This window comes from Labrus mixtus, chromosome 12, assembly GCF_963584025.1.
Source record: "Labrus mixtus chromosome 12, fLabMix1.1, whole genome shotgun sequence".
In the NCBI taxonomy this organism is placed as follows: Eukaryota; Metazoa; Chordata; class Actinopteri; order Labriformes; family Labridae; genus Labrus; species Labrus mixtus.
This window is the reverse complement of record NC_083623.1, coordinates 24,759,337-24,781,045: the sequence shown is the minus strand read 5'-3', so window position 1 is coordinate 24,781,045 and position 21,709 is coordinate 24,759,337.

The following is a 21,709-nucleotide window of genomic DNA, read 5'->3' as shown; positions in this document are numbered from 1 at the left end:
ATTTCAAAACATTGTAGAGATCTGTCTCCCCCCCTCCTCTCTAGAGTCGATGCTCACACAGGTCACCATGTGGTGGACACTGAAGCTTCAGTGTTTATCCAGCTCTGCATCTGTCTGTAAACCTTTCTGTGTTCTAACCTCTCTCCATTTTTCAAAAGCATCTCCAATATTGATCCTAGTTTGAGCACGTTTCTGCTCATGGAGCTTATTAGAAACATGCAGAGACTTTTTAGGTCGAGTACAATCACTTCTATCTGAACCACTTCTCTTGTCCGCTTCCATCGTTGCAACACCTGTTGGTTTGACCTGATAACTGGTCTCATATCTGGCAAACCGAGGGGCGTCCAAAACAGCCGTGTGGGGGGTCGCCTTAAAACCGTCTACCTTTTCTGGTCCAAACAAATCCAGAGCATTCAGGACCAGAATCTAAAGTTAGAAGGAGGACATACTGGCTGCTGCATTGTTGTCAGAGAAGCCAGCACTTCAACATAGCATGTTTCCTTAATGTCTGATCATATAGTAAGATACCTTTATCATTTCATTCAGTAGATATCTGACTGATTGCTCCTTTAAGTTGTTTTTTGGTCGCTGTGATTTTGTAGAAAATCTTCAGCTTTGAGATTGTAGAGTAAGAATCAATGGTAGTTTGGTAAATTGTTCAGAAATGTCGTTTCAGAGGTATTTAAATATCAAATTCCTCTTCTCAAAAGGAGCTGTCTGTATGTGCTGCAGCTGCTTTTTACATATCTTTGTCCATCGTCTCATAAAATCCGTCTCTGTTAGTCTTTGTCTGGACGTTTCTAAAAAGCAAGATTTGAATCTTTTCTCTCGAGACAGTTTGAAGAGAAAAAATAATCCACCGCTCCGAACTACATGATTACTTCATGAATATTTACATACTGCCGAAGAAAAAGAAAGCAAGAGCGGGTTAATAAAGGACTGGCGTAATATGCATGGGTCACATTTTTTTCCTCGGCTGTGAATCAATAACTGTAATTACACTCACTCAGCCTGGAGTTAAAAAGAACAACCTCTGATTTCTGCAGGTTGTTTTTTTATTTCACCTCCTTGCATCGGTAATGAAACGGTGACAGGAGTGTGTAACATTTCAAGCGCTCGCTAATGTCAGGGTTATTTTGAAAAGGCTTTTCGCTGTGAAGTTTTGACATCTGAACTTAAACTCACTTATGTTAATGTGAATCTACACTCACATTGTTCGGACCGAGGGGGTTATGCTTAGATGACCCTTTCTTTTCAAAGCCGAGGGGAGGGGAGGGGAACACGTTCACATCATGGCTCTCTTCATGCTAACGTACAGTATTTGACATGTGGAGCTGCAGGCTAACTACCAGAAATGGAAAGGGGGGGCAGCTCTCAGGAGCACTTTGTTTCTCCACAGCTCTTGTATCAATACATAAAAATGTGGCAATACTTTCAGCCTTCATGTTTATGCATGACTGCGCCTTGGCTAAGACGTTTTTTTTTTATTCTTGCATGGCGAGAAAAGCTCACGGTTCTTGTGTCTGTAAATAGACTCCAGGCTACGCTGAGTGGGAGGACTGGTGGGAGCCGGAGAACCCCCCAAAAAAAGAACGTCTTGCCAGTACACCTGATTCACATTAGAGCCATTATCTTTGGTCGTCCTTTTCAGCCCGTATCTATTTTTCATAGCTGTTATGTCAGGGGGCTGGACGGGGAATGGATCTGACATTCATTTTAAAATTCAGGAGCTTATTGAGAATCCCTGTCTTCGATGTTCGGATTATCTGAGGTGGACTATTATGGAAATCTTTTGGATCATATCTGGAGGATTAAATGTTCATTTTTAGAGTGGCAGATCTTCACTGGTCCTCCTGATGCAGTTGTCATTTTAATGCCAAGCGTTCACGTTTGAATACAAGCAGCAACTTCTGATGTTAGAAAATGCAGCTGATGCAGAAGTGCAAAATCCTGCAGTTCCTTGAGTGTCCACTAGAGGCTGGCTGCAGAAGCAATGGAAATCACATACACAGGCAGATGGATGTTCATCGTGAGCCCAAGATTTCTCAAGATGTTTTTCTTGCAACTGTAACTTTGCTAAATGTTGCTCAGCGCTCATGATGGTTTAACGTTGGGTCTTTGTAATAAAGCAATGAGTAAGGTCTTTTATTAGCTCTTTGTAAAGTGACTAGAGATCTTTAGGTTGACTGAGAGTTAGGTTGAAACAACATTTCCAGCATGGAGACCGCCATCGATGGGACTCCAAAGCCCCCTGCAGGGACAGATGAGTGATGTCATTCAGGCTTCATCCATTAATATTTACAGTCTGTGTTTGAATGGCAAATGAAGACCTGCATATACTTTTAGCTTTGTGCATTTGTTCAGCTTATGCTCCTGTCTTTAAGTCTCTCAAACATAAAACATGATCTACTGTAACTTCAGTGTTTCATGCAGCAGCTGTAAAGGAAACAAGTAGTTTTCAAAGTGAAGGTCTTTCATGTATTGTTTGACAAAGACAAACTCTTACGTTCATTTGGTCGAGACTTTGTAGCGTTTTCCTCAACCAAACTTTAACCCAATGAAATTAAGTGTTTACTGGTTGTGGAACAAAAGTCCATTTCCTTCTAATAAAAGCAAAGAAAACAACAAAGATGAGAATGAAGAAGTGAGAGTGAGCCAATGTTTCCTCAGAGGTCAGTCTGCTTTGATATATAACACGGTCTCTGCTCTGTGAGTCTCTGTCCTGTGGAGAGAAAATGACCTTGAGCTGACAGAGGAGAAGAGAGTGTGTGTGTGTGTGTGTGTGTGTGTGTGTGTGTGCACAGAGCCGTTAACAAGCCGACCACTGAGAACTTCCAGGAGCTGAAAAACAAAACAAACAGAGACAGAGGATAGGCTGAAGTGAGTCATTGACCTCATCTTTTACGATGCCACGTTAAAGTCGGACACCTGTGCTTACCTGCTTACTGTACATCTCGTTATAGATCACTGAAGGGGTGGAGTTATAAATAAGCATCCCCCAGGTTTAGAAGTTGGTCGTATCTGAAAATGTAGATTGGTTGCAGAGGTCATTGACATCAGACCAAAGTCGCTCTCTTTCTGTTGAAGACAAAAGGAACGATGGATGCAAACTTTGAAAATTGAAAAGTCAATAAATGTCTCAATCTCAGCCAATTTTCTCTTTTCTTTTATGAGACGTATGTTGGCAAACTGCTCTATCAAATGAACAGTCTTTTGGTGAAACTTTGGAACCGAACAGTAGTTAAGATAGATTTGGTGTAAAATGGAAATTTACAGTAAAAATTGATGTAAACAAAAACAATCCACTGAACACTAAATGATTTTCCTTTGCAGTTTCAAAAACGTTCCACGTTCAGACAATGTGTTGATAACTGCTGTGCACACGCATCGGCACAAACTACTACTAAAGCTGTAGTCTACATGCCAGGCCAGTAGTTGGCATTGTGACTTTGTAATGAAACGACGCGCCATGCACTGTTGTTGTTGTCCACCTCCCTCATGGCTATTGAATTAAACCTTTCTCCCATTTTTTCACATGCTCTGTGTCTGTGTTTTCTGTTCTTCAGGATGTTTTTATCGCCTCTTTTGATGCTGCTGTGATCTTTCAAACTTCACACAGCCTTGATATAAAGGTAAATATTCTCATTATAGCGTCGTATAGTGGACTCCACGTCGGTCCCTTTGCATCATGTCTTGTCTCAGGAGACCCCCCCTCCCCCCCCCGTCCGGTAGGGAGAGTCTCCCGCTGTGAGGTGCATGTGTGAACAATTAGATCAGGACACTTCCAGGGGAAGCCCATCTGAAATGATTTAGACATTTTCAGTGCATATCTGAAAATGGCTGTTGTGAAGGACTCTGTTGTTTTGTTGGCCATTTCTGCATCGTCCTTCGTCTGATGACCCCCTCCCGCTGTGAGGTGCATAGGTGAACAGGCAAGACAGGAAGATTTCAGGGGTGGCATGCCTGGAAGTTTTTTTCAGGTGTGTTAAAAAGGGCCGCAGCAGGTTCAATGATCTCGTTGTGAATATTATCCTAAACTCATTCTTCATGTCAACAGTTTTATCTCACAACAAAGAGCTTCTTTGTGAAGAGGTCATATATCAAACAGAGCAGCTCTTCCTCTGAGAAATGTTTGTTTAACCCAAGTCCTGCCTCTTAACTTAGATCATTACACTCACCACCAAACCCTGAAATTACCTGTAACCTGAGCCTAATGCCACGCTAATCCTCACCATCCACAATTAGCTCTGTGATTTTATTCTTCTGGGTGTAGTCGGACCACACATACACACATGCTGAAGCTCCCACACTCCCACACACTCGTACCAGTATGTGGGCAGCAGAAGAGTTTGACTCTTCATTCGGCCGATCATGGGGGGGGGGGGGGGGGGGGGGGTCTCAGAGGGAGAGTGAAGAGTTCATTTCGATTTATTAAAAGGAAAATAAAAGGAAGAATAAAGGGTTGCGTACCTGCTGGGATCTGTATCTTCTGCTACATTTGCATAAAGGCCTGCACATCAAGAGTCACCGCTGCCCTCGTTCAAATATTCAAATGCAGTTAGCTACAAGCCCCATCACGGCTTCTATCAAAGGCAGATGGAGGCAGGGAGAGAGGAAGAGAGAGAGGCCTCCTCTGGTCATCTGGACTGTTCTCCTGCCTGCAGACCTGTCAGCCTGTCAGTCCGCGGGGCATCCCCCCCACCCCCTCCCTTATCTCCCAGGAGGACATCATACTGACAAGCAGGAGCTGAAGTGAGCATGACAGTGGACGTGTTGAGGAAGATGTTTCTCCATAAAAAGAGGAGCTGCTGCTGCTCAGTCCTCACTGCGGTAGGAAGAGGAGGAGGAGGAGGAGGAGGGGAAAAACAAAAGTGCTGTCGTGGCACTTGAGTGTGTGTGTGTGTGTGTGTGTGTGTGTGTGTGTGTGTGTGTGTGTGTGGGGAATAACAGCAGGAACAGCCCGACCGTCCTGCTGCTGTCCCATACTGTACACAACATGGTGTTTGTCTGCCGCAGCCACAGCGTCCAAATATTTGGAGCATGCTCTGGGAAGTGATTGACGTTGTTTGACTACCACATGGGGCATGAAACACATTCTTGCTAGTTTTATATTGTAGTTTATTTGTGCCTCTTGTTGGTGTGAGTGTAAACAGCGGTGGGAGAGAAGAACAAGGAGGGTCATAAGAGCCCTCTGAAAAAAAGACTGAGCAGCCCCACCCCGCTCCAAAGTTTTTACAGAATGAAGAGTGTTATATATTTCCAGACATAAAACTGTCTGATTGGGGGTGCTGGTGGTGCAGTGGTTAGAGCGCGCGCCCCATGTATGTAGGCCTTGGACCTCCAAGCGGGCGGCCCGTGTTCAATCCCACCTGTGGCTCCTTTCCTGCAAGTCATACCCAACTCTCTCTCTCCCTGATTTCCCTGGTTTACACTGGCTTCTCTATCCAATAAAGGCACAAAAAACCCCAAAAATACATCTTTAAAACTGTCTGATTCCATATTTTTCATGTAACGCTGGCTACACACTAGACGTTTATCTGATAACGGATGTTAAAAAATGTGAGAAAAATGTACATTTTAAAAATACCAGACGGGTCATAAATACCACACTGATGGCAAAACTATGCCATGCACGTCCCATTAATGTCAATAAACAAACAATTAAAGTGTTGATTGTTTGGGGACTGCTCCGCCTGAAGCCGCTGTGTAGCTAAGCTAATAGCATCTGAAGTTGTCCTACAGTCTGTCTGGCATAATGAACCACAGGCGTTAACAGGGCGTCAGGGGAAGATTGAATTGGCAGGTAAAGTCTGGCAGCAAGAGTGGGCGGGTCCGGTGCTGATGTGATGGTAACATCAGTCATTTGCCTTTTCTGCAAATATTGATCGCACACCGTTCAGAGGGCGAAAATATGGTACAAATAAGATAGTTATCACACATCTGGTAACACTGCAAACGTGGGTGTTGCTGGAAACCAGTCCAGGGTATAACCCCGCCTCTCGCCCAATGACGGGTTGGATGGGATCGGCTCCAGCACACCGTGTAAAAAAAGTGGTTTGGATAATGGATGGATGGATGGATGGAGGGAAATCAGATTTGTTATTTTCTCATGTGAATGAAATAAGCCTCCGTAGCTTCTTGAGCTAACTGATTATAAAAGTGATTGTTTGTGGTTGTTTACTTTTTCTTACTCACATTCAGAATTGATCGTGCCTGGGTTGAACATTTAGGCAAATTCATTTAGATTCTACCTGTGATAATGAATCTTGTTCTCCTGAATGATATTGCATCAAAAATCCTCAGCACCTGCAGCGTAGTTCCTAAAATCACAGCTCCCAGTCTTCTGATGTGTGTGTGCGGTGATGTGCAAAACGTGGTGTGTGTGTGTGTGTGCTTGTTTGTGTGTGCGTGTGTGTGTGTGTGTGTGTGTGTGTGCCAGGTGTTCCTCCGTGTGGGTGTGGATTCTTTTAGCCCTCACATATGCTCACAGTAAGGCACAATAAATCAAATTAAGAAGTAATACTTGTGCTGCGTTTGTAGGCAAAGCAATCTCCGGCATGTATCATTTCCTCCGATCGTCCATTCATCATGCTCTGTGGTAGGATGAGCAGGATTGTCAAATGGACAAACATCAGGCACGGCGTGAAGTCAGACCGAAGCCTTTTCTAATGATCATATATTTAGAAAAATAGATGAGCCTTGGATGACTCTCCTGAATATGATTACAGTCTGAACGCATTTCTTGGTCATTAATCACGCTGATTAATCAGCTGCAATTAACCTAAAGAGAGAGCTGTGTTCTGCTACGGGACGCTAACTCGTTTACCTTAATGCCAGGAATGTTAACGCTAAATTCATCACTAATTGTTTCTCGTTTTGTTCTGCGTCTCGCAGGCTTTAATTTTAAATGTCATCACAAGGTTTAATTAATTCTTTCTTTACATTACAGGAAAATAATTACTCAGTGATGAAGAATCTTTTGTTGTTGTTGTTGTTTTGAAGGTCAGTGAGCACAAGAAAGTCTGTTAGAGGTCCAATGTTTTATTTACCACCAATTGTGGGATTGTGTATGTAAGTATTGTTAAGGTACCCTTTAATAGCAATAACTCTAACACATGTGCTTGTATCGAGCAATACATGTTTTAGTTTTATGATGTAGTTTTTTATTGTTTTTGTTCTCACAGCATTTAAATCCTTTAATAAAAACCTGCATATTCTGCAGACCAGACACTCCGGTCTTGAAAAATGAAGTTAATGCTGAAGTGCAAAATCAGTCCAATCAACCTGCAGTCCATTGAGTGTCCACTAGAGGCTTGATGACATGATTGACAGGTGGGCGCGATGTAACAGAGAGTCAAGAGTCTTATAGACAGGTTGTCTCAGCTCCAGCTCTCAGCCTGTCGTTAGGTTGACTGAAAGTTAGTCTGAGACAGCATTTCCATCATGGAGACCACCACTGATGAGACTCCAGAGCCCCCTGCAGGAACAGATGGATGATGTCACTCAGGCTTCATCCATTAATATTTAAAGTGTACAGCGTTGGATATGGCGTCCCATTGCTCATGATCGCATAGTTACTGTCCACACTGCATGAGTTATATATTTCATTCTCTGCTCTGTGAACTTCAGTTAACCTTTATAGACATTATTAACCTGTGGTGTTTTGTATTGAAGAAGGACAAAGAGAAATGTGGGGCTTTGTATTGACGAGTTGTTGACTCAAACACACTCATAGGCTCGTCTGTAAATTGCTCGCAGTAAGCCGAACAAAGTCAGAACTCAGCATTTCAATCACAGATGTGGATATTATTAATGCACTGTTATCTCCACTTTGTAAAACAAGCAAAGTGAGAAAAGAGAGTGTCAGTGTAAAAGTAGATGCTGATTTTGTCGCCGACGTTGCTCATGTGGCGAGATGTTAGGACAGGCTATAAAACTCCTCCCTCTAGATATTAACAGAATCTGAAGTTTTCCTCCAGTTACCATAACGACTTCTGTTCACGTCTGAGTTGGAGCTCCCTCTAGTGGCTGTAACAATGTCAATGGCAGCAAACAGTGAAGTCAGATGACAATGTCTAGAGAGGTCTGTTGTTCCTCTGACTTCAGTGTTCAGGAGGTTTATGATGTTATGGAGAAAAACATGGATGCTACAAAGAAGATGTGTTGCATTTTATTGCATGAAGTGATGTAAATTGAAATGCAGTATTTGTGCTTTCATATTGCATTAAAGCAACAAAATGTAGGAATTCAGTTTGGTGCCCACCAAAGGTCTCTGATTTTTGGAGTGTAGGTGTTGAGTGCTTGGTGTGTTCTGTTTCCCCTCCCCCTCCCCCTCTACCTCTGTCCTCTTCACTCTGCTCACCTGCAATCAACACACCTGCCCACCATCAAGCAATCACCTGCTCCTACAAGAACCCATCATCAACAGTCACTTCCTGCCAGATCGTTGTGCCATTAACTCCAAAAAGGATCAATCCCCCAACCCCCAGTCCCCTGACCCTTTCACCCCTGCCAAGTTTCAGAAAAGAAATATCCTGTTTGACACCTTACCTGTTGTTGGTTTGCACTTTGATTCAGCCGTTATACAAATGACAGAAGGTAGACGGTTGAAGCCGACAAATGGCGTGTATGAAAACCACACCAAGAAGACGTGAAAAGTACAAAAGAACCCAAACTAACCAAATATCTGACTTTACACATAAAGTGAAGGAATTTAGTCTAAACAAGCGAAGAACAAGATATTAAAAAAAAAAGAGACAATTGAAGAATAATACATTTTTGAGGATTTCTTTATAGAGATGTTTACTGTTCTGATGTATATTTTTGTCATCATTTTGTTTGTCTGTGTTCACAGACGTCATTTTTCGTGCTGGTAGTGCAACCTCCTTTTCAGAGCGCTTCTCACCAGCCCTTATTGTCTTCTCTCTTCATGTTCACTCGCGTACGGTCTGAGGGAGATGTGAACCGGCTATGCTCAAACAAGGAAGTGGATCGCTATATGAAGTCATTCTAAACGGCTCCTGTCGCTTCAAAAGTCGTATCTGTGCAGCACGGGCCTGTTTCATCCTCTGAGCTGCACGATAGATGGTGAAGAAGGTAGAGGGTCGTTGTTGCCGTCTTAGAAACAACATTAACATCCACAGTTAGCAGGACGGACTCAGTCCACCAGTGGTTGCCATTGTTGATTATTTTTCTTCTTTTTGCTTCTTGGTGGATTTGAAAACCAAATATGTGCATGCTGCCACCTGCTGTATCGGACTGTATAAATATGCAAGTGCACTCAGGTACGAAACGATATTACTAATGTGAACGCAGACCAGCGGGGGAGGGGTGAAAGGGGAGCAATCGTGCTCGGGTCTGGTACAAAACAATCATGCCTAATGGGTAAATTAAACTGTAGCACAACATTACAGAAAGAACTGCAGTTCTGCAGGTCCACTGACCTTTCTTCTATTTTCATTTTTTTCTTTCCTTATACTTATTTTAGAAACAAAGTCTATTTTATTTCTATCATGTTTTTCATGTGCAGTTAGGAGCTGACTTCACCTTGTGTCCTGTGAGCTGCACTCAGGGTCCACACCTTGAGCAGAGTGCAGCGGTTATATGCAGGTTTAATTGCGGTAATATAGTATTGATTTCTCCCCCCCCCCTCGCAGCTGCTTTACTTCAGGCGTTGGAGTGGCTGACCGGTCAGTAACATTTACAGGCTTTAATGCACCACAGGCTGTGTATCACTACTAACGACCCAGCTAATTATCTGCACAGTAAACATTATCTGGTCATTTTTCACCTTGTACAAACCTCAGACATCGACTTTATCCCTCTATTGATATGTGCAGCTGTTAAAGGGGCAGTCTGGGATGTAACGCTAAAGGAATATTCCAGAAAAAAAAAGATTTCCTCCCTACACATTGATGCCATGTAATAATGTAATAACACTGTGTGTGCTCACTGGATTTGGTCTGAATCATGTTTAATATATCCAGACGATGCTCTCCAGTTGTGTGTGTGTGAACCCAAGTCTTAAATTTATTCCTCTAACATAGGAAAAAATGGTGAAATGAGAAGTGCTGCGAGCAGCCGTTCATCAAATCCAAGGACCTGGATGTGTTTCAGTCGGGAAATCTAAATGCTGATTGGCTTTGTCACATCTTGTGTTTGTCCGAACTTACACTGAAGTAAATAATATCGCAAAAACACGAGCCTGTCATTGCAGCAGTACAGCGTTAACTCCTGACTGTGGGTAAAAATAGAATTATAACATCTCAAAGTTAGTCCACTAAAAGTTGTTGTTTTTGTCACTGACAGACTCAGATTGTCCGTCCTAACACCATCTGATGTGAGCAAGCTTCAGTGACAAAACTAGCTTCATTTTTATTAAGCTATTGTTTACAATTGGAGTGTCCTAACTGCCTGCAAGAGTTTCTATTTTCCTCTTTGTTGCTCATGTAGGCGGATGAGGAACGAGAGAGGATAGCGCTCTAAGACGCTCAAGCATAGCCCGTCAGCTTGTTTTACAAAGTGGAGCTAGCAGCGTATTAATAAAATCCTCATCCGTTATTAAAATGTCGCTTTGACTTGTGCCAACAACATCAGAGAAAACTTTTATTCGGCTAATCGCGAGGCATTTATTAACAAGCTGCTTGTTGATTTGAGTCAACATATCATCAATGCAAAGCCCAGCACTTCTGTTTGTCCACCTTCAAAATAAAAGCACCAGATGGTGTACTGTTTGCAAGGGGAAACAGAAATTCACATGGCAAAGAATGAAATATTTAACAGATGCAGTGTGGACAGCAAGCGATGTGATGTGATATCTAACTCTCTGTAACAATCGTTTTGGAGCGCTTCAAAATACTTTTGGGACTAATAATCAAAAAGTCTAAAATATGTAAAAAATACGACATGAGTTTAAACAGACGTGAATATATCCAAAATGTTGACGTGCAAGAATAAATCAAACACTAAAAGGCCATGCACGCACACTGTGGACAGATTTAATGCTTTCTTAGAAGTGCATTGAAGGACTCTGAGAGGAATGAACTTTTCACTTTACAACATATATATTTCACCAGGCTCCATTTTCATCAAACTCTCAGAGTCCAGACAAGTTTTGTCTGAATCTTAAATTTCAGAAAGTTCACACGACGTGATAATGTGGCCGCAGAGGAACACGCCACTGAAAACACAGATCTTTCATCCCGTGACCTCTGTGGACTGATACATGCCAGAGGTCATTCAGTGAAGCGCCGAGCTCCAGATTGTTCTATGCTGTATTATTCAGATGTGTTTTCATCAGCTCTGTGTTTGCTTATTGTTTGTCTGCTGGATTTGATTTTTCCAACAACAGAGCTTGAAGATGGAAGTTTGTTCAGCAGCCAACTCTCAGGATTCTCCGGTTTCAGAGTCTCCGAGCAGCTCATGAATGCAGCGGAGGTCAGGAGTCCACTCTGAACAGGAGAAGGCACTGGAAATGAAGCTGAAGGAAAGACAACACAAAACACATTTCTATGTTAATGTTCACTAGTGCTGAACTTTGTCTGATGCTTGGCTGGTTATGTCTGTTTATCAGAATTCATTTAACACAGTCTTTCTCAAAACAGAGCGCCCCATGAAAAAAAAAAAACTCATTATGACCCTTGACTGTAAATATTAAAGGACAAAGCCTGAGTGATGTCAGCCATCTGTGGGTTCAGGGGTCTCTGGAGGCTCATCAGCAGCAGCCGCCATGCTGGAAATCCTGTCTCAGTCTAACTTTCAGTCAACCTAACGACAGGCTTAGAGCTGGAGCTGAGGCGGGTTTAAAGAGGTCATATTATGCCATAATATCATATATTTGATCTATGTACCTACTAAAATATGTTCACAATAGTTAAAGTTTAAAAAAAGTGTCTGTTTTCATGTACTGTCGCTCCATGCACCGGCTCTCTTCTGACTCTCTCTCTAAGGCTCTGAAGTGCCCACGTTCAGAGTCCCCACGTGGGCCAAGTCTGATCTGATTGGTCGGCCTGTCGGCTCTACCGTAATTGGTCAGTCGCTCAGCACGGTTCTGGGAAATGTCACGCCCGTTTTACCATATTTGGAATGCAGCCACTTTGGCTCCGAAGGGAGCAAAAACATTAGCACCTTAGCACTACTGTGCTACTGCAGGCTGCAGCATATCGTGGGCGTGCTACAGAAGTTAATGGGCGTGCAACATGAGCTGCAGGGCTTGCCACAACGAGCCAATGGGCTTAGATCAGTGATCTCACACTGACAAGAAGTCACACTGGGAACATTTTTATCGAGGGGGGCTAGAACCGAGCGTTACATGTGGCTAATGCTACAGCTAACAGGAGGATGTAGGAGAAGCTGCGTTTCCGCTGACTTTGAATTTTTGCACATAGATAAACATGCACAGGACACTTGGAAAACACACTAAAGAGCATATAAACCAGAAAAAGCATAATATGGGACCTTTAAAACTTGACAAATGTTACATTGCGCCCATCTGTCAATCATGTCAGCTATGCGCCTAACTATGGATAATACAAAATGTTTTCAAAATCGAAACGGGAGCCGTTAAAAAAAAAATAACAGTGTGCCCATGATGACAATAACTAATCAAACCTGTTTAGTTTTTTTGTACCAGGCTGTAAACATGTTTATTTCTGCTAAAAAAAAAAACAAAACCTGTTTTTTGAATGGGTGTGTATGTGACTTCCTGTGCTTCTGCAGTCAGCCTCTAGTGGACACTCGATGAACTGCAGGATTATGGCCTTGCGCATTGGCTTCATTTTTCATCACCAGTAGTTGCCACTTGTTATGACCACAAAATGGTCAAAGGAGCATGTGTGTCATGATCATGATGATAATTTTTTTGTTTTGATTCCAATGTTACTAAATTATTTTTGTGATTTTTGTAAAAATTAACCTTTTATAAGCGCGCACCTCTAAACCATTTGCAGCTTTAAGTAATTCATGACACATTAAACTGCACTTAGTGTATATTATTAGAAACATGCCCGTCAAAATAAAATGTGTTTTGCATTAAATAAAATGGTTCAACAGCCCTCCTCTGGAGGAATATAAAAATATTGCAGTCACATAGTAATTATCTTTTAATCAGTATGGTTTGTCAGAGCTCTGGATGGCTCCTCTGATTCTCTGCCTGCATGCCCGTGGCACGGCCAGACCTCCGAGCGGCTACAATTACAAGCAGATTGCCATTTCTATTTCTACATCCAAAGAGGACGGGCTGGCTCTGAGGAGCGCTGAAAAACCAGAGAGGCTTGTTGGCCAACTGCAGCCTGCCTGCATCTGAAGCTGCTCCTCTGGGAATCTTAATCATAGCTGCAAACTCAGAAATCAGGGTCAGGAAATGTGAAGAATTCAGAGGGGGGTTTGGAGAGACGCACCCAAGTATGAATTCTGGAGGTTTTTTTCCAAATCACTTTTCAGAGGAAAGTCACAGAGCTGGTGTACAGAAGAGATGATGTACAAACAGAGATGGAGTTATACATCCTTATATGTTGCATAGTCTCATTCAAAATGATGATAAACATTAATCCTAACAGCTGATGTACCTGCAGACTCCAGAGGTTCATTCTTTGTTGTATCTGACTGGAAAAATAATCTATTTGAAAACCAGCCTGTTCCCAAATGTCCTCATCTCATTGTTTGTTTGTTTGTTTGATCAGTGCTTTTGTCATGTACTCATTTATTTTGGTTAAAAAGGAGCCAACACTTCTCATGAGCTTTTATCAGTCCAATGTTTTTATTGAGTTTAAATCTGTTATGGGTCTTAATTAAATGAATAATCTGAATATTTAAATGCACTTTTCATGAACCTTGTACCACAGCAGACATGTTGCTGTGACGTCACGCTAGCGTTAGGAAGCCCAAAGGTTGTCATGTCTCACCGCCAATCCCCGCGTACGCCGTGCGCGCCGCGGTCTGTCAGCGCCACAGCTTTGCTCCGTCGCAGGCGCGCGTCCTGCCCCGCTGGGTCTGTTTCACTGGATCCATTTCTGGAATGTGAGTGCAGCCATGATCAGCTGTACACACATCACAGGAGATAAAGAGAAAAACGTAAAGTTGACGTAATGTTCGAGTCTGTATATTTTGTTTTATTTTGAAATTGACCTGACAGTCTGTGCGTTTCCTTGTCTGACTTCCTGTCCGGGCTGTTATATTTTCTCTAGTTTGAGGCTTGCCTGCAGCGTACTGTGTCGAAAATAGACTTGCAGCGTATTTGATACGGAGCAGAGCGTAGTGGCGCTGCTGGCACGCTCCGGAGACGGCCCACGCCGCTCGCTGTGGAATCACAATGATTGACTGAAGTGGCAGAGAACTTCAACGCAGTGCCCGGTGCTGACTGAGTATGTGGGGATTGGGGGTTACCCAGAACTTCCACTGCTCCGGTATGGCTCCATTCTCCCTTGTCCACCTACAGGCTGCGTTTTCAGAATGAGCACGAAGCCGCTACCTCAGACATCTGGAGTTCCTGCAGTTATTACACAACAACAAATACACACAAGGTCATTATTCCCAACTGTCAAAGGGGAGTGTTTTATTTAGAAAATGAACTGGATGTTTTTATGTTGTTCCACTGTCTGACTTCCTGTCCTGCTCGATCTGCTCTGTGATACATTGATGCGTCGGGCTCGGGCATCGGGCAAAAATAGAAGTGAAACTGGAAGTTGCACAATAATACACTGCAGGCACTGAAGTTACAGAAGTATGTAAAGTATTGAGGCACTAACCAGGCTGTATGAATGAATCCAGTTCATTCCTCTCTTTAAGGATTTAAAGTGATAAAGTATGGAAGCTCTGCCGTTTAATACATTTTACTATAATGTACATGCAAAGAAACAGAGGGCCTTAAAGGCATTGGACTGTCTCTTTATGTTTCTTTTAAGATTCAAAGCACAACAGCTGATTGAACTGGGACACGCTGCTCATTTCACTTCCACTCAGCATGGGATTTATTTGGAGGATTCATGCTCTGCTGAGACTTCCTGCATCGCTGAGCAGAGCTGTAGAAATGTGCTGCAGGACTTCATGTGCAACAGCTGGGCCAGCCTGATAGCTACAAAATATAAGAACGCTGTTGAAATCAGATTTACATACCGAACATTTTCAGATGTGGAACATGCCACCAGGATGAGGATTTCATGTCTCATTTCCCAGTTTGGGATCAATAAGGTAAATCTATAATCTCCTATCAGAGGAAGTCACTCCTCAATGAAGACATTCCTGGTTTAGTTTTTATTCCTTTTCATTGATATAATGTATGAATAATGTATTTGTATTCAGTAACTGAATACTTTGCAAAGTAATCTTTTAATTTTCGCATTTTACTTTCTTGTCTGGTGTTCACTATTGCAAGTTCTCTTTATCAAAGTCAAGTAAAATAATTTAAAAGTGAGTGAACTGGCTATGGTCCTCTAAATATTTAAACATGCAGTTGTCCACCTCATGCTGTAAATATGGCAGCACATTTGGAGGCAACTTCCGCAATTTGTTTTCAAAGTTCTTGCAGTAAATAGCAATGTCCTCCTCGTCTTTGTCAGAAGCTAGACCCTCCAGGGATTGGCTGATTGTCCGGAGTAAGTTTAGCCGACTCCTCACTGGCAGACTCGTCCAGCGTCCCTCTGCTTTGCTGTTCGACAACGGCTCGGAGTCTTCTCCACAGATGGTGGACTCTGCCAGGGGAGTGCATGTCCCCGCCGTACGTACCCTCACAGACGCTGGGCTCCTCTAGAGGGGCGCTGGTCCCGGTTTCGCTGCTGGTGCCATCAGAGGGTGAGTCAGAGTCAGCCAAATGTTCCTTTAAAAAAAAAAAAAAAGGGGGAATTTAATACCATGGATTCTTAAAACTGTTCACCAAGCATCCATAGCAACAGACGATTGTTATCGTTTGGGTTAAACAATACCCTGAAATGTGGGCCAGGGTGCGGTCAAGTGCCACGTGTGAATACAAGCTTCTCTCACTGTATAGACTAAAGATCTCAGTGACCTGATATAATCATTTCATGTTCTATCTCAAGCCAGAGTGTGCTGTTTTAACCACTTTGTTGGGATACAGTTTCTCTTTCATGTCGAACAGTCGTCTGGATCATGGTGATCAGTTGGTCTTCTGTCGCTACAGTCCAGACAGCCATGATGTTCTAACAAAATGTTGGGATCAGATGAGATGATGATGACAGATGTGAGATAAGCCTTCTTATTTACATCCATGGTGCTTGCCCTCTTGATTGTAGTCGTTTGGTTGCTTCTCGTCCTCTCATTAGCTTCGCTGAACAGCCAATCAGAGAGAGACTCCTCTAACCAATCGCGACGGCTGAAAAAAGGCAGACGGGTAGCGATGGTGCTGGACACACTGTTAAAAACTAGGGCGACGATCACTAACAGACGGTCCAACTAGGACCGACGGCCGACGATCTCCTTGGTGTGTCAGGGCCTTTACATTTTAGTTTTCAAGGTTTAAAATCCTGATCATCAAGTTATGATGTATTCAGACGTATTTGGTATTATAAAAAAAACTATCAAAAAGTAACTGGTGCTGAGAACTAGCATGTAGGCTAAAACACTTAAACAATGCATCCGGCTCGTCCAATGTAACGCTGATGTCCATGTCAAATAAAGTCTATCTATCTAGTTACTTTATTTTATTATTAATTGTTAAGTTTTTATTAGTGTGCATTACTCTCTGAATGTAATGCTGATTGTAACGCACTTTGAATTTGTCTGAAAGGTGCTGTACAAATAAAGTTTAACATGTTGGTATTTCATTAATTAGATCTCTGAAGAAAACAGACTCAACGGTTGATATGAAGCACGATTTAAGGCCACATTCACACAAACACAAAGTTGTTTCGATTTTTCAGAAAAAGTTCTGCACTCAGGCGACAACATTTTAAATAGCAATCGCCGTGGATATGGATCCCTAAAAAACAGCAAAAAGTAGTAGTATACATGCCAGGCCAGTGGTTGGCAGTCTGACTATGCAATTAAACAACATACACATGTACACATACTCTTCCTTCTACTGAGCGTTAGGGTGTGTGTGTGGATGGACGATGGGAGGGGGTTGCTACTATGTAAAGTGTTTGATATTCACAGTATAAAAAGAAATCATGATGAATGAATTGAAAACATGCATGACGATCACACTAGATGTTCTGCCGGTTCTAAACGTCCTCAACCCCTCCTACTGGCTCGCAGTGATTTTCCATCTGCTCACCCTGAATTCAAGCAGCAAAGACACAAAGGTGCCGCTAAAAAGTTTGGGTGAAGTTTGGGGTGAAAGATTTAGTCGTTTGCGATCAACCTGATAATTCATTTTCTGGAGTTTGGTGTATGAGTGAAAGCACTAGTTGACATCAAACAACCTGTCTTCTCAGTGAGTATTCTGTTTGACCCAATCAGAGAAAAACTGACCGCCACCCTTAAAGGATGACACTCCTAACTGAGCCACCTGGCTTTAAGGCATCACAACACTACGCTTCATGAAGTTAGGCCTCTGAACCGAGCTGCGGTATTGGATGATCTGTGCTTGAGAACGGGCCTGGGGTTTGTTTGTGTTGTAGCGGTGAAATAGTCGCTCACCAGACGCAGCGCAGAGCTGCAGGAAGACCTATATGTTTGTTTAAGCCCATAATCAGCACACATGCCTGTTCTCTGTCTCCATGTCTTTGCCCTCCTCTCCACTCCAATTTGGATGTCAAGAGCTTTTCCTCACATCAATCAACGTGCAGACTGCAATAACTGCCACTACACGCCTGGCAACCTGTTCTGATGTGCTTCCCGTCCAATCCGTCATGATAAAAATCCAAAAGGAACCACATGAAAACCGCAGAAATGGGGCCGGGAGTATGCTGCACACGCTGCTGGAATGAATTTCCCACCTCACAAGCAATAAATCAAATGTGAAAATTATGCTGAAGCCTGCATTGTCAAATGGGACAGGATTACAAGAATCACCAAATAAGCCTCTGTCACATTTCACCGTCAAAGATACTGCCCGGGTAAATATGTAAGGAGAGGAGGAGATTCATGACCACATTACGGAGCAATAGAAGGAAAGTGTTTGTGCATAATGGGCTGAACAGATGTGAAGATGTGAGGGGAAAGCCTGTTTGCCTGTGATTATCTGAGGGGCATCTGACTTCACAGGTAAGAGGATGGAACCAGTAAGAAGCCTCTGATATGAATACACCTTTAAAGGGAGAGTTCGTTGGCAGAAACAGGACAACATAGCTGTGTGTTATTGGTAAATAAACATAAATACTGCTGGAGTCAGTAGAGATGTCATTGCCGTGGTAAACTCAACGTTCAAACTGGCCGCTCCTCCTGGGCTCATCCCAACCAGAAGCACACGCTCACGTCATGTACATTTGCTGCTTGTACCTTCACTGCAAGCTACCTGAGAATATTACATTTATGTTAATGAAAAAGCCAATAATTAAGTAAGCTAGCACTAGCTAACCGCTGGAGTTTGTCACCAGCCTGTCAAATAGGAAAACAGACTGCTGGTGAAAGCCAACCCCAAGTTCAGCCTGGTTTGGGAACAAGCTTTATCTGCTTGGTGTTTCCCCTCACTATGATTATCTTTTCTCTTCTTTGCCACTACATCCACGGTTGTAATATATTTGCCAGTTTTAATCGCGTCCAATTGCTGAATTGTATCCACTCCTAAACCTGTGCGCTGTCATTGGCTGGGGGAAACACACCAACTCCCCGCCCTGAAACGTCCCAAGTCAACCAAAACAAACTAAAAGAAGAAATCCCAGACAGAGGACAGACCATTGTTTACAGTCTATGGGACTCTTCAGGTTCAGTCACCACCACACATGTATGGAGGACCTGAAGTGATAATTGAGCCGCATATTTATATTTTTCAGGAAAGAAGCTACTCACTCCATCTTTAAAGCTGGCTACACACTAGAGGATTTTTTAATCTGTCGTAGTCTTAACCATTTTTTAACATTAGATACAGCACACCAGTCGTTTGTAACAATGGTTTCACAGTGGCGGGATTCCACCGGTACAAGATCTCACAGAAAACGCATGATCAAACGTGACTTCAGAAGAAAAATGTGGAGGACGGTCAACATTGTCGGCTCACTGTCCTGGCGTGCGTTCTGTCTTGCAGTGAAAAAACAAAAAAAAACAAGAATATGGGTGAATTCCTGGCTTAGAAGACGGTATAGGCAGGTTGTATTGAATTTACAGAACAACCTGTAAAAGAGCCCAACATGTGGTTGGAGATGTTTCCTTCTTTGATATTTATAATTTGAGTTTAGGGAGGCTCTGACTCGATGGGGAGCAGACATATAATTGTATTGACACCACACACTTGAGGATTGTTTGGACAAATAATCAGTTTGAACAATCCTCCAATCAGGCCACGCCCCTCTTGATTGCTGAGTGACGGCAAAATCTGGCAAAATTGCCCTCTGTGTAGCCAGCCTAATACTGTTGATGTCTTATGTGAGGTAGTTAGAATTGCCTTGTGGCTGAAATGTGGACCCCTCATATGGACTTCACTCCAAAAATACCGAACTATCCCTTTAACATAAAGTTCTACGTCTGCAGGAATCAGTTCCAAAATGTAGTTCAAATATTAACTTGAGCTCGTCAGTGGTACAATCTTAGTGTCAGTGTCAGGGATTATGTTGCAGTTATTCCAGGTGTGGGTTGGAGAAATGTCTTCAGGGATTCCTAAATGTATTGAAATAGTTACTCATTTAAAATGTGTAAAAATAGAGCCCATCTTTAACAATAACGGAATTAGCTTTTAATGTGACACCTGCCCTCTTAAAACAGCATGTTGTAGCTGTTCAAATAAAACCGAAAGGTCTTAATTACACACCATAATAAGCTTTCCGCCACATTTAAAACTCCTGTTTTAGCTGCACTTTATTTTGGTCTTCTGCCATCCCCTGATTGGTCGGTTGTCTGGTTAATCTCCATGTCACAGGTTAAATCCATATATAATTCAGCTCTGGCTGTGCAGCATGGTGGGCAGGGATTGAGCCTACTTGCTGCTTCGTCTGCCAGATTGCCAGCTCCTGCATGCTGCGGCTCCCCCGGCCGCCTCTCATTGGAAATGAATGATTACCAGGCGGCTGTCGTGTCTTGTCTAAAAAGCCCTTAAAGCTGCAATCTGCTTGGTTCTGGAGTCTGCTGGGTGTAAATCTGTTTTGTCTGCTGGATGGGTGACGCTCCGAGGGGGCTCGCCCATCAACTCAGCTCATCCCCAAAAGAGCCGCTGCACCGAAAAAAAAGTTAGTCATATCTGCCTGTGACAGGAGAAATGGCAGCCCCCAAAGTGCAATGTGTAAAAGCCACAACTTCCCTGTGACCATGGCAACAAAGTTAGGGAGAACACAGCGGGGAGTGCTGTCAAAAAATGTGGACGTGAAGAGGACAGGCAGCGAGAGAACAGAGCCGGAGAGAGGAGAGAGGAGGAATAATGCAGCTGAGGACTTCTTTTATTCCACAACCAGAGCGTGTGTGTGTGTGTGTGTGTGTGTGTGTGTGTGTGGGTGAAGAACACACTCACACACACTTCCACGCACAAACACACCACTCATGACCTGAATTTCACCCCTCGTTGAAATAGTCTCCACTGCAGATTTATTCCCTCTGTGACACATCCATATGTGCCGACTGATGTGACACATATCAGCGGTTTAAAAAAGTTACTGAGCAACGTCTCTGCTCATTTTGAAAACTCATATTTCAGAGCTGATTCCCTTCACACAGTTGTTTTACTGTAAATACCCGGTCACATCTGAGGCTTTTTTCCCCCCCCTTTTTCTATTTTAAAGCTCTTCAGCTCTGCCATCTCAGGGTTGGCACATGTTGAAGGTCAAAAGGTCACCAGGGTAGGAAGAGTTCGCCGTATCATCATGGCCAAAAGTTTCTAAAAACAGCCTTATCTAAGAACTCTTTTGATGTCTGGAAGCGTGTTGAAAATGCAACTATATTCCCGACACACATTTAAGGAGAGCATCGCTGCGGGACAGGCACTATGAAATTGACATTAATGAGAATGGTGCTGGGGGAGGACGATGGCGCCTCTCAACTCTCCCTGACTCCCTCTTCAGGATGCAGCTCCAAACAGACTGTGTTGGTTTATAAATACTGTCTTTTTTTATAAACATAATACTGTTGACCAGCATGGTCACCTTCGGCAGAGAGATTTCGTTGAGGTTTCTGTCATACTGGTTGGTTCAGAGCTGAAAACTCAACAGATACTGATTTAAGGTTTCCATTATGATCCTCCTGACAGGCTGAAGATCCACCAACAGGGGCGTGTCCAGAGGGGTGGCATGTGCCCCTCTTGAAATCTGATTGCCCGTCCCAGGTGCCACACCAAACATCCTCAACTGTGATTTGCTATTTAATAAATAGAAAAGATTAGTTATTGTCATCATGGACACACACTGTGTATTTTTTTTAATTTGAATTTTGAAAACGATACGTGTTATCCATAGTTAGGCGCTTAGCTGACATGATTGACAGGTGGGCGCGATGTAACGATTAGTAAAGAGATTTAAAACCTGCCTCAGCTCCAGCTCTCAGCCTGTCGTTAGGTTGACTGAAAGTTAGACTGAGACAGGATTTCCAACATGGCGGCTGCTGCTGATGAGCCTCAGTTTCCTTGCTGTAACAGATGGCTGACGTAACTCAGTCTTCGTCCTTTAATATTTACAAT